Here is a 7,458-nt window from a genome sequence, read left to right as displayed (position 1 = left end):
ATTAGTCAAGATTCAGGCTCACAACTCAGCCAACTGTGCAACACTATGATATACTATCATTACCTATTACATGTTTACCTTTCCGTTTCTTCAAAGAGCTCAGGATGACATAAATGACACACCCCTAATTGACACAACTCTGTGAAGCAGGTGAAGCTGAGAGTTACTGGGTCTAGGACACCCAACAAGCTTGGGTGTCCTAGACCCAGTAACTTGCCAAGTACAGATTTCAGCCTAGATTTACTCATTCTGAAGTTCGACACCCTATGCCAGGCATCCCCAAACTGCGGCCCTCCAGATGTTTTAGCCTACAACTCCCATGATCCCTAGCTAACAGGACCAGTGGTCAGAGATGATGGGAATTGTAGTCCAAAACATCTGGAGGGCCGAAGTTTGGGGATGCCTGCCCTATGCCATACTGGCACTTGGTATTCCACTCCTACAGCAGGTATGCAGAAACAGGGATGTCAGCAGTTCACCAGGATCTCTTTGATTATGCAACCCACAGTTTAATGTTGCCTTGAGCTTTTTATGAGAGAAGGGATATAAATTATTTTATTTAAATAAATAAAATGCTGATTAAACAAGATAGTTATTATCTTTAGTTTGTGGATTGATGTGAAATAAGTACTATGTTTGGACCTGGTCCTTGGGGCCATTTCATTTAAGGAACTTGCACCTGTTGTCCCAGAGCTTCTCTAAAGGTCCCAGGTTAATTTAGCACCACAAAGTTCCAAGCAAGGACAATTAGCACATTTCTAAAAGTACATGTACACAGAGTATCCCATTTAATAAAAAGCTGGCAGCCCAGTCCTCAAAAAGGGACTGTAGTGCCACAGTTATATGTTTCATCGGCTCCCATGGCACAAGCACAGCCAGGAACCATCAAATCTGCATGTATTTTGCACGTGCTTTACTGTCCATTCTCTTTTGTATTGTAAATAGGAATGAGCCTTTCCATCTGCTGTGCCAGACTTTAGATATTTGCACATCACACTTTCTTGCACATGACTTTTTTGGATTGGGGCCACTAAAAATGAAACTGCCATTTTAATATATTCTATGCAAGGATGTTATATAAGGATTTATGTTGGAGTGAATCAAATTTACAGTCTAATCCACTCAATGAATCTCCAATCTCGCTCTTCAGGGCTTCTGGTAGATTTCTTTCCCTGTATGGTTCTCACAGCTGGGACCTCATATAGCCATAGCAAGTGCCCCAGTAGAGGGGGCTTCCCCACCTGTTAATTATTCTTTTTTATACCATTATGTGGATAAATAATATTAGAATGGAGCTTATATAAGTGTTTTGCTTCACAAGAACTAACTAGAAAACTGGAAATGGTAGGTGAGGGGTAGATCCAACAGTTTGTTTGTTAAAAAACCTCTCTCACACTCTCTCTATATATATTTCTATAACAGACACAGTAAATGTAGGAGCACATTGTCACACTGCTGTGTTGGAGAACATAAGTTCAAAGAAAAATAAAACAAGAATTATCCCAAAGTATTCCTCCAGAGATTTCCATGTATGGATGGGGAATGAATCTAACCATCACTTTTGTTTATTTATAAAGTCAAATAAAATCCTACAATGTTGCAAAAAAGGTGTTTGGCTCTGTTTGAGTTTTTGTTGCCCATATTTGTTTAGTTTTCCTGATAAGGCTATATTCCAGATTTGTTGATGCCACCATTCAGTAGATATGCCGGCCCTGCTTTTTCAGTTTCTTGCTATCTGAATACTGTATATTCCTGCGTATAAGACTACTTTTCAACCCAGGAAAATCTTCTCAAAAGTTGGGGGTCGTCTTATACACTGAGTTGTATTTCTTATACGGTGAGTATATCCCAAACTCTATATTTTAACTGGAAAAGTTGGGGGTCGTCTTATACGCCCAGTCGTCTTATACGCCGGACATGCTTAAAATGTTAATTGTTCTTAGTATGATCTATTTCCATCAAAAATAGACAGCAGATCTAAATGTGCATCTTGCTATAAAGTTTGTCCAATTAATGTCTCACATTCCTTAAAAACTTTCACCAGAACCATACTATCACGTCACATTCCCACTACATATGTAAAATTGTGTCCATCTCTTCACATCCACTCCTCTATTAAACATAACGAAGTTCTTTCTTAGACTCATAGGTTGGGATCCACAAGGGGGTACATAACTCTCTTACCTTGGCTAGCATCATCACCACTTTCTTTTTGTTGTACAGCTTAAAACAACAACATGGAAGTGTAGCATTGCAAAGTAGCATATGTATTTCAGATTTGTGGCAAATTGGATATTGGAAGGTTCATCTTTTCTCCCTCTGTAAGGGAAGCTGTCCCTACGCAATGTAAAAGGTGAAGGCACTCTGTGGTCTTCCTTTGCATCTGGGTATCATGGAATCATAGTTGGAAGGGAGCCTGAGAATCATCTCTAAATGCAGGAATATGCAGTTGTCCCTTACATCAGACATAAAAGGAGAAAAATGGACATGTGCAGAAAATAAACTGGGTCCTATGTCACATGGTTGGGATTAATCAAGGTTGAAGACTACTGTTGAAAATCACACCTGGACTGGGTAATTATTGTAGCTATAGGAGACCGTTCTGAAGAACACTGTTTTTCCCTAAATCTCTGTTGCAGTTGCTGCTGACTGTGGCAGGAAAGGTAGCTAAATAAAGGTCTTTACAATATCTGTTGTGTGACATGCAGACATCTGCATACTTTAAAAAGCACACAACCTTGAAATGGTTCAGCGGTGGCCTGCAGAGAGCGAAACAATTCCTAACAAGGCTGCCTGTCTCCACCTTCTGTTTTACATTTTGGCCTTTAAAGGTTTATACTGAAGTACACTTTGCCCCCCCAAGAGATTCCATCTGAATATCATTTATGTAAATGCTGTAAACAAAAAGGAAATGTCTTGGATACTTTTTTTATACTGGGGAGAAGTGTTAGCATAAAGTTTGACAGTGGCTGTCCTTTCAGGCATGCCAAGCTTGGATTATTTTCATACCGCAACACAAGTTGTATGCAAGTTTATTCACAGTATTCAGTCAAATCCATGGCATTTGTTCTCAGGAAAGGCCTGAACTGGAGCAGTTTTGACACCCTATTTTAAAAGGGTAACTATGTATACGCGTAACACAGAAAACTGAACTCCAATTTCCTGTTTTTTAACTGTGTCTGTCTCTGTCATGAGTTTGTATGCAATGGGCATTGTTTAAAATATTCTTATGTATGAGTAAGTTTTCAAATGTACTTCTTTGTGAACTTGGGAATTGTGGAAACATCAGAAGCAGTGTAGTTGGAGAAATCCAGGTTGAAGTTTATCAATAATGTTACATTATATGCCAGGAAGAGGCCAGGCATATTCCTTTTGGGAAATCTCATCACTCACTTTTCATACTGTATATAACTGGCCTGCTTTTAAAGGACAGTCAGGGTTTGAAGCTGTTCCTGATCTAACCAGAGTCTTCCATGAACAAGCATCCATACAACATCTGTATGTTTCCCTCCATAAGGCAAGTAGCAATTGTGGGATAATTTTCTAGCATTATAATCTCAACCAAACTGAGGAGCCTCTATGACTCTTGATGAACACACACACACACACAAGAGCCTAATTACATCGAGTTATGCCACCTAGTTCATTATACCACCGTATATATATATATATATATATATATATATATATATATATATAAGTATGGTGTTCTACCTCTTCAAATTGGACAATAAATATGCAACAGCGCCACCTGCTCTTCAGTGTAGAGTACTGTTCAAAACACAGAAAGTGACTTTAAAACTGGTCAGTGTAAACATTGACAGTTCACTGTTCTTAACGCTCAGTTAAGCACTGCTGCATCAACAACAAAAAATTAACAACATAATCTAGGCATTACTGTATTAAGTTAAAATAAAGAGGCACTTGCTCTTCTGTTATATAGGGCTTCTATCCAAATGTAAAACTACAGTATTATGTGTTACTGTAAAAAAATGTATTAGAAAAAGGGAACTGGGTACTTTATTTCTAGCTCAAAGAATAAACTTTAAGCGTTGTTCTGGGGTTTTGAGCCATTCTACTTTATTGATCTACAATTTGTATTGAGATGGAAGGAAGAAAAAACAACAACACACACATACACGATGTAAACCCTATTTTAAAAGTCTTGGTAAAAGGTATTTAACAAGAGCTGTGAAGTAAAAACTTCACTATCATGACAGTCTTGAATTGCAAAGTAACTTCAGGGAAAAGGAAAGGAAAGTATTACAAGGTGGATTTTAAAATGGTAGATGAGATAATGGAAAACTCCATATAGTATTTCAGAAAAAATATGTGGCATTAGCCCTGTTCATTCCTAGTGACCTAGCATATTAGGATTCAACTCTAAAACTAGATGTTGTGATAATGTATTTTTAATCATCTGCATCTGTAGAACTGAAGGCAAATCTTATTTCACTTCTTTTATCTATTTCTCCTTTTCAGAATACAGTTACTAAAGAATTACTACAAAATACAGTTTATTACAGATTTTATAAAGTCATTGGAACTTTTCTCAAGCTTTCTCCATTCCAAACCTGAAATTTACCTATCTTACCGGTAGGTACATATAGGTTCAATTCTAGTAAAATCAGTGAACATCATTTACACAATTAGTTGAATATTAAATGAGGTAGAAATGAAAGTAATTACAGTGGTACCTTGGTTTTCGAATAGCTTAGTTCACAAACAACTTGGAACCCAAACACTGAAAAACTGGAAGTAGGTGTTCCGATTTTCAAACTTATTTACATTTTGCATTATGTTCTTTCTATGGAAAAGTGCACCTTGGTTTTGGAACGCTTTGGTTTTGGAACAGACTTCCGGAATGGATTAAGTTTGAGAACCAAGGTACCACTGTATTAGTTTGATTATTTAAAATGATAAAATTTTATTTGATTGTGGTTACGACGACCCAGATAAATATGAAAAAAGTTCAGGCGATAAGAGCATGAAACTCTTAAACTCAGGTCGTGGGTGTGAGCCCCATGTTAGGTAAAAGATTCCTGCATTGCAGGGGGTTGGACTAGATGACCCTTATGATCCCTTCCAACTCTACAATTCTATAATTCTCAATGAGAAGGTTCAAGCTGCCTCAGTTCTCCTGGTTCGTATAAACAGAGAGACCAGCAAAGATGATGGCATGCTTAGCATGAAGTTGCATTATGGCTTCACTCCAGGTACTAAACGAAACAGAAATAACTCGTCATCCACGTGGTACTTGCAAGATCAAATTTCCTGCTACTCAACCTTACATGTAGTTTATGTGAGTGTATATAAAGCACAATAAATCCAGTGTAACTGTCCTGTGGGCAGCTAATTGAGAATGGATGGTGAGGCAGTCCTGTGGGGCTATGGTGATATAAAAACAATAAGGAAAATCTCAATTTCACATTTCAGCAACCTAGTTACTAGGTACTCTATTCTGAAGAACAGATGAGAATGAAAAGGAATCGGGGTGCAATTGACAACCTTCTGGCTTAAAATATTATATTTCATGGTATACATTTATCATATGTTTAACACATAAATCCTAGACTTCTGTCTTGAAAGAAAGACTTGTCAAATTTTAGGGAAATTGTTGTTTGAGTTCCTTACCGGTATTTGCAGTTTCCAGTTCCTTATTCAAGTCAGAGGTGCAGATCTTCCTTGCTTACGGAAGAACTGGCAGAAATGTACTGTATCAGCAAAAATATTTTTAGTTTTTCAGAGGATTTCCCCCTTAAATTCCCCTTTAATTGTTGGGCAATTTCCATCCCCACCCCGAATATTTAGTGAAAGTATCCTTATCCCAGTTTTGCAACCCACAACAGAAGGTGGAGACGGGCAGCCTTGTTTGCAACAAAACACACCTGAGGCTTGCATACACACCATGCATGTGTTATTTGCGGAGTTTGAAATTTTAAAGCATATTGGAGGGACATTTTCCTCCCCATCAGAAAAATCTGTGCTACAATTCCCAGCAACCCTGAACTAACTGGTGAAGGGGCAGCAGGGATGTGCTTTAATGGCGTACCGTGTATCCACAGCCAAGTCTTCCCCTCAAGACAAACTGGAGGCCGCGCTTGCTGAGGGAAACGGGAGGTTATGGGAGTGGCCCCGCACGCACGCGATCTCACACTCTCAAAAAAGGCGGGAAGCGCTCAGAGACAATGCGAGCAGGACAAGCTAGGTAAGCGACCTATGGAGAAGGAGAAGGCAAGGGCCACGCATGCGCCCGTCTCTCGCCCGTGCCCCCATTCAAGAGCGCCGCCCGATTTACTCATTATGACACGGAGCAGAGGAGCGGAAGAGCCGGGCGACTAAGCTCTCGCGCGACTTTCTGGGCCCGCCCCTTCCAGCTTCCAATCAGCGTTCTCTCCCCACCCCCTCTTCTTTCCCCCGCTGCTCCTGTTCGTTAACCGGATGTTGATGTTAGTTGGTGTTTCCCCCCATCTGCCCCGCCCCTTCTCTCCCTGTGTTGTGCTGAGTGAGGGCGCTTCCTATTTTGACCCCCCTCAGCTTAGAAACGCAGGTGAGTTGCGGCGCCCCCTTCGCTGCCCTCTCTTTCCCAGCGGCATATCCAGCGAAGTGAGGAGTGGAGAAGAGACGGCTTTTGCTTCTTCCTTCTCTGCCTCCCGCTGTCGGGACAAAGGCGTTGCCATGGAGACGTGTGAGGGGAATTATGGTTTTCCCACCTAGGCACCCACCCATTCCCGTCCCCCAACAACGGTCTCTCTTTGACGGTGATTAAACCGCATTTAGGACATAAGCTCTCTTTCCTTCCTTCCAGGCTCCCCTTCATTCTCATTGTGTTTTCTCCCTCAGTCCCCCCGCCCCTCGAAAAAATATTATTATCCACTTCAGTAGTGTGTTAAATGTTAAATCCTTAGCAGCTGCGTGTGGGGGGACAGAAGAACTATAAACTAGAGAGAGAAAATATATGCAAGCGGTGCAGGGAGAGAGACAATTGGACTAAAGCTAGAATTTATGCAGAATAAGCATGACGACTTTTACAACATTATTGATGGGCAAAAATAGTCACCTTGGCAATGCTGAGTTAATATTTGTAGTGGGAAGGAGGAAAGGAAACTATTGACTCTGCAGACAAAAATGAATAGAGTTGAACTTCCTGAATAATTGTAGTTCTCCAGATTCACACTGGAGCTGCCTTCTGAAACTCCTTTGTTCAAGTATGGCCACCTTCAGACCAATGGTAGAGTATCCTAGTAGGGTGAAATGTACTCCTTCTGGTTGAATTATGTCCAGTGTTATTTCCTGATTTATGAATATCTTATAATAGTCCTCAGGTGGGATTGTCACATGTCATGGAACAAATGAAGCTGCTTTATACTGTGTCTGAGTGTTTGTCCTTCTGCTTCGGGATCCCTGTATAGTGTATACGGCAGGGATAGCCACCATTGTGCCAAGTCCTACAGATAT

At 40.3% G+C, this 7,458-nt stretch overlaps 1 protein-coding gene across 5 annotated transcripts in view; it reads left to right on the top strand.

Annotated features, from left to right (window-relative positions):
* Window positions 1-6,480: 6,480 nt before the first annotated feature.
* The window catches only part of LRRC28 (leucine rich repeat containing 28), a 52,022-nt gene continuing 51,044 nt past the window's right edge, over window positions 6,481-7,458 (top strand). For 3 of the 5 annotated variants that reach the window (XM_088656718.1, XM_088656717.1, XM_035130813.3), the window contains exon 1: window positions 6,481-6,550. The gene's annotated coding sequence lies outside the window, so the exon portion shown is untranslated. Of the gene's footprint in view, window positions 6,762-7,458 lie in introns of all 5 variants that reach the window. The other 2 variants (XM_060282672.2, XM_060282671.2) reach the window with 1 other exon arrangement.

Source organism: Zootoca vivipara, chromosome 13, assembly GCF_965207765.1.
Source record: "Zootoca vivipara chromosome 13, rZooViv2.hap1.1, whole genome shotgun sequence".
NCBI lineage: Eukaryota > Metazoa > Chordata > Lepidosauria > Squamata > Lacertidae > Zootoca > Zootoca vivipara.
Note: the sequence above shows the minus strand (reverse complement) of the source record. Positions and strands in the feature narration are given on the sequence as shown.